General features: G+C 48.6%; 1 protein-coding gene across 2 annotated transcripts in view; it reads right to left on the bottom strand.

Moving 5' to 3' along the window:
* Window positions 1-17387, bottom strand: part of LOC138528595 (sacsin-like) — a 472485-nt gene that overhangs the window by 286820 nt on the left and 168278 nt on the right. The gene's annotated exons all lie outside the window — the stretch shown is intronic.

Raw genomic sequence — 17387 nt, 5'->3', positions numbered from 1 at the left:
TTTCGCTCCTCCTTCTGCACCTTTGGCTGCCTCACACCTGACAGAGCCCTATCTAACCTTCATCTCTCTATCTCTAACACTCTTGATGTCCTTAACCCTGTCATGAGGATAAGTTTGAAGCCCAAATCCAAGTGCAATTCTTGGTATGATTCCGACCTCGTCACCCTTAAACGCAAGTGTAGGGTGGCTGAGAGGGAGCGGAGGGCATCAGGTGCACCCCTTGACAAACTGGTCTGCCACCTGCGCCAAAGGCAATACCGTGACCGATCACTTCTTTGCCACTGGAACTTCCCCTCACTCTTTAAGCATACCTTTGTGCACCCCTTCTAAAGAGGCCCTCTGCGATCCTGCCTCTTCGGCTAACTATTGCCTCATCTCCATCACTCCTTTCCTGGGCAAACTCTTGGTAAAGCTGGACATCTTCCAGCTTAATCTGTACACTGAATCTGTTGGTTGTCACCACGGCCACCAGTCTGGCTTCAGAGCTGCCAAAAACACGGAAACTGCTCTCCTGAACACCCGTGAAGACCTGCTCTCTAACCTTGACTCTAAACTTACTTCTGTCCTCATTCTCCTCGATCTTTCTTCTGCTTTTGATACGATCAACCATGCCATCCTGCTCGATCGCCTCTGTGATAAACTGGATATCACTGATCAGGCCCTAGCCTGTTGACCTCCTCTCTCACAGACGACCCTCTCAGGTCCAATTGGGGTCTTTCCTCTCTTCTGTCTCTCTCTCTCTCTACTTGTGGTGTTCCCCAGGGGTCTAACCTTTCTCCCTGGCTTTTCAACTACAACCTGGCACTTCTTGCCCACTGCATTGCTACTTTTTGCTTCAACTTTCAGTGTTAGGCAGATAACACCTAGCTCTCTTTAAGGCTCCCCTCAGCCGCCTCTTCCCCCTTCTCTCATACCAGACTATCTGGCTGCAATTCAGGAATGGTGTGCCGCTGATTGATTTGATTTGATTTGATTTGATTTGATTTGATTTGATTTGATTTGATTTGATTTCCTTCCTTCCTTCCTTCCTTCCTTCCTTCCTTCCTTCCTTCCTTCCTTCCTTCCTTCCTTCCTTCCTTCCTTCCTTCCTTCCTTCCTTCCTTCCTTCCTTCCTTCCTTCCTTCCTTCCTTCCTTCCTTCCCTCCCCCCCCCCCTCCCCCTATGGTCTGTATCTGCAACCTTAGAGTCCTTTTTCTCTGAACTTATGAGCCACTCGCCGGCTGCACATACTGAGTTACCTGCATTCTACCCGCTCCCCCTACACTCCCCCCTCCCCCCCAGGCACTTCTCCCCTACCACTTCCCTGCACTTGCGCGATCTAAATGGCACAAGGCCTAGTAAGATTGTTGTTTTGTCCTTCCTCTGTTCCCCCCCCCCCTCCTTGTCTTGTCACGCCCAGAAACATTTGTGTACAGGCGCATTATAAATGCATATCATATCTCAGGCCCGCACCTTCAAAACTGGAGACTCTGTGAGGGGTCATATAGGCCATATGCGTAATATACAGCTGTATAAGCTTACATTTGGAATTCCTAGAGACCCTCTTCATGTACCCCAGTGCCTGTGCCCACTCAGTATCTGTAAATGACCTGCCTAAATCCACCTCCCATCATGTGCTCACCCCCAAGGTCATCTCCCCATGCCTGTTCGAGAGGAGTTCGTATAATCGAGAGACCGTGGGACCCCATCAAGCCATATCATACATGGACTCCAATGTTCTGTCCCTCTCCTTACCCACTGAGAAATCCGACCATCAGGCTTCGACGTTCCTCACCAGACTCTGATACATGAAAAGTATGCCTGCGTCTATGGGCGAGCGTTGCTGCAAGCTTGCAAAATCCATCTGTTTCTTTTTTTTAAATGTTTTTATTTTTTTCATTTTGTATGGTTGAAACAACCTTTTACAAAAATGATTCACAACTAAATTCTTCCTTTAGACAAGCAAAAGAGAAATTCAAGAGAAAGAAACAATACCAAAAATAAAAAAGCAACATATTACCATCAACAAACACATTACAAAAATACGTCTAGTTATCACATGTAAAACAATTCGTTACAAAGCAATATTTAAAATTAAGCAGCAATAAAAACTAAAAAGAAAATAATCTTTTCCTATAAAATGTACCTAATCCTGAACATTATTATAAATCACTATAACATTACTCTACATTTTCAAGCAACAATCCTAAACGATAATTTCAGAATTTCTAAAGAGCAGAAAAGAAGAGGAGAGACCTACATGACATTTAGGCATATTGAAAAAGTAGTTAATCGACAATATTGCAGCTGGTGAGCACCTGCACAACTGCAATTGTTAGAGGATTGTGGACACCAGCGATTAGACGGCCCCAGAACATTTCTGGAATGAAATTAGCACTCTTAAAACCGAATCTAGTGAACAGTCGAGATCTGGCTTCTCCGGTTCCTTGACAGTCCATTAAGAGATGTTTCAAAGTTTGGGCTTTCGGATTCGAATATCTATCACATAACTTTAAGGCTAGATCACCTTGACCTCTTTGGGCCAAGACTTCACCAGTTCTTGCTACATTTAGTCGGATTCTGAGGAAATTGTCCCTTATTTTCCAGTCTGGAAATTTAACCAAATCGCTTGGAATGAAGCCCAGATTATTTTCTTCTACTATAAATTGATTGGATCTTGCTTTAGCCTGCATCAAGTCGGCTGTTGTAATCCAATCCATTTCTGCCAGCTTTTTATTGGCCTTGCAGGGATTATGTATCAGAGTATCCAGATCTGTACTTGCCTTCGATAATTCATCATGGGCCCATTCTTCTAATTTTCTTAATCTCTCCGAATGCTCCCTAATGTCCCAGTATAGAGAGTTCTCCTGTGCAACTGAGATAAGCCTAAAGAGAGACATTAGTTTCCATTCTGCAATGGTTTTTAAAGGAGCTTAACCCTAGTTCGAGACCCATTGAAACACTCATGGGAAGATTGAAAACTTTCTTCCGCACCAATCCCTCCCATTTCTGCCAATCTGTATGCCATAGGAGGGGTTTAGTTTCAAGCCCGTAGAGTATAACTGGTATAACTTTTGCTTTATAAAACCGAATCAATGGAAGTATAGAGAATTTACAATATTTTACTCGAATTTTCTTCATCTGGGCCGATAATGACAACATTTTATTTTGCAGATCCTTTTTTACCTTACAAATCGCAGGAGAGGCATATATTTTGAAACCTAGATATTCAATCCATCTGTTTCTTCTCCTCCAGCATGTTGCCCAGTGTGAGTAACCCATGGCCCCCCCCCAATACTTCCTAATTCTAGTCGCAGGGTCAGACCCCTTCCCAGCAGGCGCAACAAGCGGGATTTTAGGGGAGTAAGGGTCCAGACGGCCAAACTCCTCCATACTCTGCTTCACAGAGTTCTCCTTAACTGAAGGAGCCAGGGCTCAAGCGTGAGACCGTTGTCCACGACCCACAGGACCTCCTTCAGGAAACACTGCTGAAGAGACGGCTGCAAAAGCATCGAATCCAGTGTGGATTCGTCTGCCAGCCACCTCGTAACAAACTGCAGTTGACCCGCCAGGTAATATAATTCAAAGTAGGGCAGTCATATCCCTCCGATATCAAAGTCCCCCTGTGGGGTGCCAAGGGCAATCCTATTCCTCTCCCCTTTCACAAAAAGGTTCTAACTGCCGAGTCCATATCGACAAAAAAATGCCTATGAATGTCATGGAGCACATTGGTAAAATGGTACAACAAACGAGGCAGCACTACCATCTTGATCAAGGCCGGCCTGCCCATCACCGACAGGGGCAGTCTTTGCCGGAACAACATCGACTTCAGGGCCCACTCCCACACTCTCTGTGTGTTACGTATGTGGGAAGCCGCCATGTCATGCTTAACATCAACCCCCAAATACCTAAAGGTCTTTAGGTGCCATCTCAATCCCAAGTCCGACAAATGTGTGTGGCAGCGGCCCACGAGTGCCGCCAGTGGAAAAGAGCCTGACTTCTCACGGCTTATCCGAATGCCGGAAAGCTCAGAGTACTGGTCTACGACATCGAGAAGGTGTGGTCAATTCTCCTCAGGTGAATGGACGTAGAGGAGCATATCATCCGCATACATTGAGATCACATGTGTGGCACCATCAATCGTGATGCCAGCATCCGCATAATCCGTTGGCAGGAACACGGCCAGCGGTTCTAGAGTGAGGATGACAACATCAGGGACAACAGGCATCCCTGCTTAGTGCCTTGACCGAGACCCCAGAAATATGCCTCCAAGCCCTCACTCTAGCTCCGGGTTGCATATAAAGAGTCTGAGCCACAACCGGAACCCAGGTCCTACCCAAAAGTACTGCAAGGTCTCAAGTAACCAGTCGCATCTCACAGAATCAAATGCCTTGACTGCATCTAGCGAGGCCACTGCACAGTCTACCCCCCTGCTGCCCAGCCCGATCAATCACATGATGAAGTCTTTTGCAGGTTCCACGTAGTGTTCCTAACTGGCACATATCCCATCTGGTCAGTATGTATTTGGTCTCCGATCAAACCCTAGCCAACAAGGCGGCACGAATTTTATCATCCCGATTGATAATGAAGAGCGGCCTGTAAGAGCTGCGGTCCAGAGGCGGTTTCCCCAGCTTAAGTATGGGCATGATTATAGACTCTCTCAAACTACAGGGGAGTAGCCCGTCCACATATGCTTCCTCAAACATCTCGAGGAGTTTAGGGGCCAATATTACTGCATACGTTTTGAAAAATTTCCCAGGCAGCCTGTCTTGTCCCAGGGTCTTCCCTGTCGGCCGAGACATTATTACAGACACAATTTCATGGATGGTAAGTGGGTTGTCCAGTATGTCTGCCTGTGCCTCGTCCAGTATGGGAAGCTCGATCTAGGCCAGCGCCTCCTCGATATCCCCCCGCCACCAATCTCCCCCGCTATGTACAAGTCCTCATAGAACGGGGAGAAGACCTAATTTATTCCACATTATCTCACGACTTCACCCTCCTCATTCCGTATGACATGCATTACTCGCCGTAATAGCATATCTGATAATTGTATCTGCTTAGATTCACATGCTGTGCATATAGTCCGACATCTAGTGGTAACCGTGGAGTATTGCATCTCGTCTTCCCAGGATCAAAAGGAGACGTCGGCATAGGCGTGTCTGTACCACTATCCCTAACGTGATGTGTAGTGTACCCAAAAATCCTCATGCATCGAGGTCCCTCAGATTGTTTTTTTCCGCCCAGCTAGCTTGTCGCCTTATGCGGACAAAACCAAGCCAACAGTCTGCCAGACATGTCCCCTTCCACGTACAGCCTCTGAGTGTAATTACCAAAATCAAATTCCCACTCTGCAATGCACTTCTGTCACAGGGGCCAGTAAATGCCCATCGTTGTCGGCCACCCCGCGCCCCCTGTCGCGCTCAGTCTATTAAATTGCCGCTTCAGTGGCGGAAAGGGCTTCCAATATTTCCTTCCGAAGCCCACCCATCTTTCCGATCGCAGCCCCTCTCATGACTGTCTTGAAAGCGTTCCATAGGGTATTTGACTTAGCCACACTGCACGTGTTGATCTCAAAATACTCCACCATGCGACCCTCTAGATACCCCCTAAAAATCTGATCCTGTAAAGCCTCCACCCGGAGGCGCCAGGTTGGAGCTGGTGGTCCGGGGGGGGGGGGGGGGGTCATCTGCCAAATCGCGATCAGCGGGGCATGGTCAGAAAGCACCCAAGCCTTGTACTCAGTGGCAGCAAATTCCCCTGTAACCTCTTGTCCGGAGAAAAAGTATTCTATACGAGTATTTATACTGGACAGTGCTGCGTAGTGTGAATAACGCCTTTCTCCTCCATGATGCCACCTCCAAGTGTCCACTGAGCCCAGATTTCTCACTAATTAGCCCAAAACCCAAGTTGGGGGAAGACGGCTTCTAGTATTTATCATCCGACCTGTTCAGCAAGGGGTTGAGTGCGCATTTAAAGTCACCTCGCCAAATCGACGTTACTCCCCTAAATCTGGTCATTCTGGAATAGAGAGAGTTGAAAACCGTTATTGTTGGGGGCATAGCTGTTAAGACACACCTCCCTATTTTCAATAAACCCATATAGCAAGGCCATCCGACCATCATCGCACTTAAATTCCAGTAACTGGAAAGGGACCATAGGCACCACACCCATGAGGACACCCCTCGCGTACGATGAAAAGGGAGAGCCATACAGATTTCCCCACCATTTACTGGCATCACGTCCTGCCTATATGCAGTGAGGTGCGTTTCTTGTAAAAGTGCAATATGTACTTCCATCCTCCTTAAATAAGCAATCACTCTGAGTCTTTTTAGGTGACTATTGAGGCCCCTAACGTTCCATGTGATAGGATATGATATTTTATTTGTATCGTGCCCATACACAAGTGTTTCAGAGCGCAATGAGGCAAGGGAGGGGAAACAATGGAGGACAATAAACAACGATCTTACTAGGCCCAGTGACATTGAGAATGTGCAAGTGCACGGGAGAGGGAAAAGGGGAAAGTGTGAGGGGCAGTAGAAAGTGCTGAACACGTTATAGAACAACAACAGGTAGTGCGGCCAGCAGGTGGGAAGTGCGAGAATAAGGTGTAGACAACAAGTGTCTGATAAGTGTTGGAAGGGGACTGTAGGGTTGCAGATACAGACCCAAGTGCAGGAGTTGCCAGGAGGCAGTGCGGGTGTGTGGGAAGGGATCTGGGCCCGAAATCAGAAGGTAACCAGGTGCCTGGTGCCAAAGCAGACAGATTAGCAGGGGAGAGGAAGAGCGAAGGCAGAAGTAAAGAATAAGGTCTTGAGGTGCTTCCAGAAACGAAGATGGTTCGCCTCAAGTTTCAGAGAGGCAGGGAGGCTGTTCCGGAGGGAGGCCCCAGCCGAGGAAAGAGATTGCTTGCTTGGAGAAGCGACTGACCCTGAGGGTGAGGGAGTGAAGAGCCTGAGTAAGAATGTATTTACGGAGGGAGAGTTGAAGGTATTGTGGGCCCAGGCCCAAGAAAACCCTGTGGACAATGCAAAGGGTCTTTAATTTAATCCTTGCAGCTACTGGGCGACAATTAAGAGATATAAGGGCTGGAGAGATACGATCCTAGGGCTTGAGGCCAAGGACAAGTCTTGCAGTCCTGTTCTGGATGAGCTGCAGAGGACAGAGAATGGTTGCAGGCAGATTTAGAAAAGGCTGTTGCAATAGTCCAGCCTAGAGAGAATCAGAGCTCTGGAGACAGTGAGCTTCTGGGGGAAGGAGAGGAAAGGAAGAATACCTCTGAGGAGGTGCAGTTGGTAGTTATTTTTTGAGACGTCAGAGATGTGAGGAGGAAAGGAAAGCATGGAGTCAAAGATGACCCCAAGGTTCTTAGCCTCGCAGGTGGGAGCAGGGAGAGGGCCAACAGAGGCTGGCCAGAGAGTGACAGGAATTTTCAGTTCACTAACCATAGCCCCACTGCATCCCTGTCCCAGACGTGCCCACTGACCCATCCCTACACCCAAGCGAGGTACCCACCCCCCATTCACCACCTACAGGCCTCACGAGGACCCTCCTCCGGTGTTGTAATGACATTAACATTCGCTGCAAAGTCTCTAAACCAGAGGCACTTTTTGCCAGTTCACCTGCCCCCCGTTGTGCACTGCCACTTAATGCTTCCCAAAAAACACAGGAACCCAGCAACAAGCGCAACCACGCTACCAGAAATAATAGAACAAAAAGAGCCAGGGAGATGCCAACCTAAACCCGTCTCCCAGCCCAGAGACCCAGTAGATCGACGCACACTCAGGCCCCACTGCCTCTCCCGCTCCCTCCCCACAAACCCACGGTAGAGCACAGCAGCGTGATGCCATAAAACGGGCATCAGAAATAAAGTCCTTCATGGTGTCCCAGCAACCAACGCAGGCAGTCGCCCACGTCTGCAGAAATTCAGTATACCCCAAGTAGACAAATTCCACCTTCATTACACAGTGAATGTCCTATGCTACTATTGATGAGGCAATGTTCGTCCCTTCCTCATCGTCAGTGTCACAGAGCATTATCCATTCTCTCCGGAAGCTGTGCGAAGTGCAGAGCGTCCATTCAGAAGTGTGCTGCGGTAGTATGATATGATGTGGGCAGTAGTATGATATGATGTGGCATTTATAACGCGCATGTACATCCTCGAAGAAGTGAGACCGGCCATTGTGGAGCACCTTGAGCTTGCCGGGTAAATGAGCATGTATCGGATGTTCGCTCTGCGCAGTCGTTCCTTTGTGGGACCAAACATAGCCCTATGCTTCTGCACCAGAATAGTGTAGTCAGGATATATTGCTAACTTAGCTGATGCTCACACAATGCTCCCCTCTGCCCTGGAGAAAGCCAGAATTCGTTCTCTGTTTTTGAAGTTCATGGTCTTCGTAATCAAGGGCCTCAGGGGTTGGGGGCCCCTTGGGCGGCATCCGGCCCAGCAACCTATGCGCTCTGTCCATTGTGAAGCACTGTGTCAGCGTCCCGGGACCGACTTCTTGCAAGAGTAGATTTTTTACATAGGTGGTCTGGTCGTTCCCTTCCTCCCCTTCCAACAGTTCCAAGGATTTGGATGTTGTTTCTTCGGACCAGGCCCTCAGAGTCTTCCACCTGGCGCTCCAGAACACTCACTCTGTTCGTCAGCTCAGACACCTGTGCCTGGGCAGCCTTAATGTTAGACGTGTTTTCACGTGCCAGTGTTTCCACGGGTCCCGATCCAGTCCGACAGTTACTGCTCGTCTTGCCTCAGCAGGCAGACATCCACTATGACCGCATCTACCTTTTGTTCTAGGTATGTTTTCAGTGATGCGATGGCCGCAAGGATATGGGTCTCCTCCTGCTGGCCCATTACTGGCATGGGTTCGCTGCCAACAGCAGCCGTAACCGATTCCTCCGTGCCTCCGCCATCCTTCCGGGCATACACATCCATCTTTGTCTGCTTGCCTTTGCTACAGGAATGAGTAAGTTCAGGGACTGGCGGTAGGCCTTAGTGGGGCCACCCGCCATCTTCTACAAAATCAAGAGGTAATTGCAGCCATGTAGAAGCAGGAGGACCGGCTCACCACTCCGCCCCAGGGGAGTGTGCCTCCCCGCTAGATGTCCCCTTCCCCAAAGCATGAAGAAGAGTTGTAGGCTCACTACAGCAGCCCTCAGACTGTCCTCATCAGAGTTGGGCAGCATCCAGATTAGTTTGCACCAGCCAAGCAGCGCCGTGCCAGGGGCCCCCCGCTTTAAACAGGTCCCTCTCCACCACCAACTCTCACGGCAGACCTGCTTCTTCTGACTTTGATGCAAAAGCGACTCCCCAGATGGGCAATGTGCTATCAAAGCTGCTGCAAGAGTCCAATTGGGAGAATCAACCCCTGTTGCTGCTTCTCTGGGGTCTGCTACGGCTTGGCACTGGGGCGTCTCCAAGTGCACAGGCCCTCGTAGCAGGGAAGTGCAAGCAGTGTACGCTTCTCTATTTGCATTAGCTAGGAGATATTATTAATAGCCTGCAAAACGCCATGTTAGCACTGCATCTGTACTTGCCGACTCTCCCCAGCTTTCGTTGCCTCTTCATATGATGACTGTACGTTGTCCGCCTCACCTTATGGCCTCTCACCACAGCGTCCACTGTAGGGCTCACTCTCGGTGCATGACGCGCAAAGTAAAGGATCTGGCAGAGATTCAGCTGCGCAAGGAGGCACTGGAAGCACTCCCAGCCCCCCTGTTCACCCCAAACCCAGTACCAGGGTCTTCATTCTGCAGGATCTCATAGGGCTCACCAGGAGCCAGATATGTTCACAGTGCCAATGAAGAGGGATGTTCCCTTGCAACTGCTGCAGTCTCATCTCATCTACATCAGTTCAGATTTTTGGGGCACCGGCCCTCCTCACCTGCTTCCGTGCACATGTAGCTTTCTACGAGCTCCCCTTCAGGCAAAAAGCAAAGTGGCGTGTGTCTTCAGTGAGTAACACCGTTGGCGCGGCCCAGCGTCACAGATGATCCTGCTAGTGGGTTGGACTGCCGCCCTGCGCTGCTCCCTTTCAGCCTCCTCTGGCGCACGTCGCTTTATCTACTGCAGCCCAGGGCACTTGTCACCTTGCGCTCCCCAGCGGCCTCTGTGCGGTGCATTCCACACACTGCTGGATTCTCTGCAACGCCTCAAGGGTCTGCCTCCTTTCGCACACTGCAGGGTGGCGGCTGCCATCTTGGAGTCCCCTCGCAGCTTTTTCCAGAGTGTTTAACGGCACATCAGAGATCGTTCGCTCCATTCCGCCACATCCATGCACTCCTAATGTGTCACGATGCAAGAATCTGAGTCCAGGGTGAAATGTGCCTTATTTTTTGGGCAGATCTATGCAGGATCATGCAGGAGCCCGCAGTAGTTAATGCTCAATGCTTGGCTGCTGGCCACGCGCCCCACCCCCCAAGTGCACTTCGCAGTTATTGTAAAGTGAGGGCTCTCAAAATGGAATAAATGACAGGAATCAGTTAAGCGGAGCTAGGTGCTGGACAGATCTGGTGACTGGCATCTGCTTCGGCATCAACTGTCAAGGAAGAGATATAAAAGCAGAATGGGGTCCAGATATATCTGGGTCTAGCTGCTGTTGGTTGTAGAAGTGACCAGTGCTCCTCGCTATCGGAGGCCCAGATGACAGCCCAGAGCCGCTGAGTGTGTGCAGCAGACAAAGACCAGCCAAATTCCTGGAGTCCCGCCCAAGCTGGGGAAGCTCATGAAAAAGACATGTCAATGGCGAAGGGGTAATAGCGCAATCCAAGAGAGGCGCAGACAGGACCATATCATGTGTATATATTTTGCGTAGTCTGATCCCAACTAGGGCATGTAGGTGGATGGTCTTTCGGCATGCGGTGTAGTCTGATCATGGTGTAGTGGAATCTATGGAGTACCTTAAATTGAATCAGTTTAAATCATTAATTAAATGAGATTTCATGGGTGCGGGCACACATGGGGTCCCAGCGTTGGTCAGTGATATCAGCACCCAGACCCCTACCCCAGGATTCCCTGCGCTGAACGAATGGGATGGCTAATTTACCCTGGAGGTTGGTGTACAATCTAGAGACTTTTCCCTTGAAAGTTGTGTTCAGAATTTCTGATAATATCGAGTCATCTGAAGGGATTGAGGGGAAGTCTGGAAACCTATTCTTGAAAGAGTGTGGAGCAGGCCTGCATATTGTAGCCAGCAAGAGGGCCTGCCCTGCAGGGGTTCTGCTAAGTCGGGCCATTCAATGAAGATTCCCTGGTCAAAGACATCCTGGACAGTATCAAGACCTTCATCGGACCAAAGACGTGTCGTTTGCGGTCTCTACACAGGGAGATTTCGGAAAAAAGTTCCAAAGGGGAAGTCACCATGAAAGGGGCACGGGGTGCCAGCTTGCTTCCACAACTTATTCAGGGGCAGTGCCGTGGACTACACAGGGTCAAGGGGTTCAAATTTGATGGAATGGGCGGAGAGAACTAGAGAGCGGATATCTCGACCATCCGTGGCAAGACGTTCGAGTTTAACGTGGAGAGAAGGATCAGTAGGTCTGAACCAATGTGAGGCAAAGTGAACTTGAGCAGCTATCCAGTACTTCTCGAAGTTAGGGGTGCTGAGTCCGCCCCTCGACATTGGGATGGTTAGCGTTTCCAATTTCAGGTGGACCGCGCTGGTGTGCCATAAAAAAGTATATTTTTGTTAAAAAAAATTAAATTGTTTATGGTTAAAATTTACCTTTTACAAACAGTTCACATTACATTTTCGTGCTTCACATAAATAAACAAAACATTCATCCAATAAATTTTGAAAAAGATAAAAATTAAAACCTTTTTTTAAATAAAACAACATTTCCAACAAATACTGATGAAGTCAAGGTTCTACCACCACAGATCCTCTATGCTACGTATCAGAAACATAACATCACTGATTTGGCTAATCCTTTAGCCTCTTCTCCTTCAGAGTGGGTAGCAATATTGACACCGGGATACACTATGACTGGGGTGCTTGTCTGAATGTACTCATACCTAGGTATAAACCTAGAGCTCAATCTTACAACTCTCTAACATTTGGATCACCGCAATTGTCATTTTTTGTGATTGCCCACCAATCTTTCCCACAGAGAATCTTGCATGTGGTGTATTATTAAATGTACAAATTTACCAAAGAAATGTTGCCTAGCAGATGCTGTGCCTTCACATACCAACAACAGATGTTTGGTAGATTGGAGTTCTGGATTTTTACAAATATGACACAGCTTTTATGCTTGATCACCCATTCCCCTTTTTGCCAAGACTTCACCCGTATGAATAACATTCAACCTAAGTCTTAAAAATGTATTCCTAATTCTCCAGTCAGGAAACTTTATCAAATACTTATTTAGGAAGCCCAATTTTCGATCTTTTACCTGAAGGGGGTTTGGATTAGCACCTGACGTAATTTTTCCAATAGTAAGGACCCAATCCATTTCCTCCCATTTCTTTTTAGCCTTCGTCGGGTCTTCCATCAATAATTTACTCTCTATATCGGCATCCGAGAGTAACTTTTCCACCTGGAGATTGAGGTTACCCAAAAGTTTTGATTTACCCATTTCCATATGTGCTTTTATGGCTAAATACAAAGAATCCTCCTGTGCAGTAATAATCCTTTGCCAAAGTTGTATCAATTTCCACCCTGCCTGGGATTTTAGAGATCTGAGACCCAATTCAAACCTGAGGTTGTCCATCGACAGACTCATTGGTAGCCTTAGTGCATGTTTCCACAAGGGCCCTTCCCATTTTTGCCATGAGGTGTTCCACAGCTGAGGTTTTGCCTCCAAGCCATAAAGTAGGACGGGTACTATTTTGGCTTGATAAAAATGTAATGCCAGTATAATAGAACATTTTCCATATCTCCCAAGTATTTTCTTCATCTGTGCTGCCAAAGGTTTTATTTTCATCGCAATATTGTACTCCACTTTATATACTGCCAGAGTGGCATATATTTTGTAGCCAAGGTATACTAACTCTTCTACTCTCGCTATTATTTCTCCCCCCCATTAACCACGGACGAAAATACAGCCTTTTTGTTTTTCTGTCTATAAACCAACACTTTCGATTTAGCTGGATTTAAAGAAAGCACATTTTCACATGCCTATTGGTGAAGACCATTAAGCAACCGTTATAGTCCGATCGCCGTTCTGTTCCGGACAACCACGTCGTCTGCATAGGCGAGCCAGTGAAGTTTTACCCCATTTAAAACTGGACTTTCCAACGCATTGGGTGCCAGGAAATCTCCCATATCTGCTCTGTAGAGGTTGAAGAAAAATGGGGCCCCCCACACAGCCCTGCCTCCCCCCCCAAAAAAGTATTGATGATTCGAGTCAGCATTGTAAAGAATTCATGACCGGGACATTTAGAAATCTGTATAGGAGCTGGGGCAGCACCACCATCTTGAGGATAGCGATTCCGCCTGCCAGCGAGATCGGTAATCTGGCCCAGCCTGTGCACTTTCGGCTGAGGATGGTGAGGTATTTCCCAAAGTTAGCTTCATACAGGAAGTTCTGCTGACTTGTAACCACCACTCCAAGATAGGTAATCTCGGACTGCGCCCCCGCAAATCCCAGAGGGTTAAAGGGAGGTGTGGTGGCCTCGGTCAGTGGGAACAGTATAGATTTAGAGCAATTTACTTGGAACCCCGAAAGCTCACCGAAGTGTACAACGTCCTCTAATATTGGGGCCAGGTTGCGTTCAGGTGAGCGGATGAAGAGGACTGCATCGTCTGCATAGAGGGAGATGATCTCAGGGAGACCTGACAATCCTATGCCACTGTGTGCATGCTGTTGGCGTATCCTGTCGGCCAAGGGTTCAATTGCTAAGGCCAAGATTAACGGCGAGAAGGGGCACCCCTGCTTCGTACCTCTGGCTATTGGAAATTGGGGCGAACAGCGGTCTTCGATGCAGACCCTTGCAACGGGAGAGGAATACAGGAGTTTAAACCAGGATATGAAACGAGAACCGAAGTTGCATTTTCCAAGAACCCGCCACAGATATCTCCAGGAAACAGAGTCGAAAGCTTTCTGCATATCAAGGGTAGCTGCAACTGCTTGTGTACCTGGGTCGACTCGGGCAAGTATGTTGAACAGACGGCGTAAATTAAGAGAAGTGGCGCGCCCCAGAATAAAACCTGACTGGTCAGGGTGAATAATGTATGACTGTAAGGCACCAATCTCAGGCTGGCACCTTAGCATCAATTTTGATGTCGCAATTAATAAGAGAGAGGGGGCGGAATGAGCAACATTGTTTGGAAGGTTTGCCCGGTCTAAGCAGCACTGAGATTATTGCCGCTCGAAAAGAGAGGGGGGGAGGACGTCCGTTTCACAGGCCTCCTCCCAAAGGGTTGACAATTGGGGGACCAGGCGGGTCTTATATCGTTTATAGAATTCGACGGGAAGTCCATCAGATCCAGGGGCCTTCGCAGAGGCCAGCGAGTCTATAGCCTTGGATATTTATTGAGGTGTGATAGGGGTGTCTAAGGCATCTCTAGTCTCTGAGGAGAGGATAGAGAGCGGGAGGCTATCTAAGAATGTTTCTATGTCGGCAGTGGAGGCAGTACCTACATTGGAGTACAGGGTTTCGTAGAAGAAGTGAAACTCAGTGTTAATATCGTGCAATGACAGAGTCAGAGTGACATCTGCCCTCTCGATAGCCGGAATATGTGTCGTTCCATTCTCATGCTGAATCAATCGGGCGAGGACGCGACCTGCGTGCTCACCTTCCCAATACCAGCGACATGACTGGGGGTCGTTGAGGAATCTCAGTTCTCGCTGCACATGGGTGCGGAATGCATCCGTGCCTATATTGGTAAGAATGACAGGCGACTGAGAGGAAGCATACCGGGTCTCGAGGAAAGCGAGTCGAGATTCACTCCCAGTAATGTCTCTACGGATTGCTCTGAGAATCCCTGCTTCCCTGGAAATAGCGATGACCCTAATATAGAACCTGAACATCTCCCAAAGAATGGCTTGTGATTTGACAGAGCCGTAAAAAAAATCATCGATGCTGGTTCCCAGTTCAGTTTGAAAGGCAATATCCAATAGAGAGTGTGGTTTCAGTCTCCACGAGCGGACCCCCAGATCCTCAGCAGTCCACCTCAGGGAGACTGTCACCGGGGAGTGGTCTGAGAATGTTCTGGGAAGGATAGATATTTGTGTGACAGTTCCGACAAGTGTATCCGAGATAAGCCATCTGTCTATCCGTGAGTGGGAGTAGTGTACCAATGAATAAAAAGGAGAATGTTCGGGAGTCAGGGTGAATCAACCGCCATGCATCAGATATTTTTAACTGGGCCTGCATTTCTATGATGGTTTTGGCTGCCTTGGAAAGTTGGCGAGGTCTGCTGCCCGATCTATCGAAGTTGATGTCTAAAATAGTGTTGAAATCCCCGCCTCAGAGGATAGGAATAAGAGGGAATCCAGATAGACAGGGAGGAGAGTAATAACCCACAAAACCATTAATCGAGCCACAAACAGTGGCGTCATTGCCTGGGGGGCCATGCGTTGGCCATGAGCGGTAGAACATCTGACTTGGGGCGTTGTCTAGGTATTCTGTGATGCACAATGTGAAAGCAATACAGAGGAAGCAAGAGGGGCCAAACTTGCAGATCAAGACTGTGCGCCAGCTGATCTCATAAGGCAAAGGTTGTAAACAAATCAGCCATCCAGGTCTCAATCTGCATTAGTTATTCCTAACACCTTTCAAGGGACAGATCCGACGTGTCTGCAGGAACAGTATTCAGTTTCAATTAACCAGGGAAGTGTTCATCAATGAATTTGGAGGCCTCTTCGGGAATGGTTAAAAAAAAAGACTTGGTTTGAGTGTTCAATCCTGAGTTTAGCTGGGTATAACAGAGTATTTAACTCCCAGGTCTCGCAACCTTTTCTTGGTGGCCAGGAAGGTTTTCTGTTCTTGCTGTATGGCCTCAGAGAAGTCGGGGTAAAGGTGGATTATGGAGGAACACAGGAAGAGTTTGCCTTTGGCCCTTGCCGCACGAAGAAGAGCATCCCAGCCCCAGTAATTAAATACTCTTGCAATTATAGGGCAGGGAGGAGCACCAGGCCTGGGTTTCGCTGTTAAGGATTGGTGTGCTCTCTCAATCGCGAACTGTGGGGAAAGTTTCGGGGAGTCCAGCAGGGAAAGCAGAGTGCGCTCAATGAAATCTTCCATAGGGCCTTCAATGTTATCCTCCGGAACACCAATGATGCGTAGGTTATTGCACCAGGAGCGCAATTCCAGGTCCTCATTTTTCTTTCTGACGTCTTGAACCTGTCTGGAGAGGGCGGTCACTTCAGCCCGTAGGGCAACGATGTCGTCTTCAGCGGTCCCGACTCTGGTCTCCAGTTCCATCACCCGGCCGTCAGTTTTTTCCATGTGGGCTTTGATCGAGCAAATGGTTCCACTCATGTCGTCCAGCTTGGAGTGAAGGGCAGTGAACCCCTCCGGCATGTATTCCATCATTTTCTGCGACTATGTAGTTTCAGGAGGCCCCAACATGTGTGCCTCAGGCTCCGGAAGGGATTCATTCGGTTTCGGCGAGGCTTTCGCATACATATTGATAAAGCTTTGCTTTTTGTTGGCACCCTTGGTCATGATCACATCGGTCACGTGGAAAGCAGAGTTGTGCAGCACTCCCAGGATCAGGAGAGGGGGCACCGGACCAGGAGGAGTAATCCAGCAAGTAGTAGTGAATGCTAAGGATATTCAAGGTGTTCCCTAGCGGGATGTTGGGGTGCGAGGCAACGCATCCCAGAGTACCGCCAGGTTAGGCAATTCTGAGGAGGAACAACAGCAGTAGATCAGTACAGCCAAGGAGTTGACTAAGCAGGTGCCTGGCAGCTCCGGGTAAAAAAGTGACAGTCTCATATATAGTGTCCTAGTAGGCGATCTCACTGAGGATGTGGTCTATGCTTTCCCTCTCTCCCTAAGAACAGAGGTGGGCGACCTGGGTAACAGCCATGTGGATTGTGGCCTCCCACGTATATTAGGGTGATATGCAATGTTGGAGGCGAGTGGGATAAGCGACCAGCCAGCCGGGCTGATGGTGTAGAGACGGGCCTTAGAGGGGGGAGGTTGCGCGGTGTGAGCTCCCCACTTAATGATGGTATTCAGGGATTTTCCAATATTAGTGGGCCCCTTGGTGCGGAGATCCTGTCGCTGGGCTCTAGTATAGGCAGAACCAGGATGATTGCTGTTGGACCTAGTGTGGGAGTTTCCGCGAGTTATGTAGCACCCAAAGGATCAACAGACACAAGTTCAAATCAAAAAGAACAGCACAGCAAGTAGCGGTGAACAGCAAGGGTTCCCAACTTACTTCTCAGTGGAGTGGCAAGGCGCTGAATCACGTGTCCCGGAACACTACAAAGCAAGATAGTTCTGCTGTGAGGGTGCA

Source organism: Ambystoma mexicanum, chromosome 7q, assembly GCF_040938575.1.
Source record: "Ambystoma mexicanum isolate Mex_15411 chromosome 7q, UKY_AmexF1_1, whole genome shotgun sequence".
In the NCBI taxonomy this organism is placed as follows: domain Eukaryota; kingdom Metazoa; phylum Chordata; class Amphibia; order Caudata; family Ambystomatidae; genus Ambystoma; species Ambystoma mexicanum.
The sequence above is the reverse complement of the archived record's forward strand: the minus strand, read 5'-3'. Positions and strand labels throughout refer to the sequence as shown.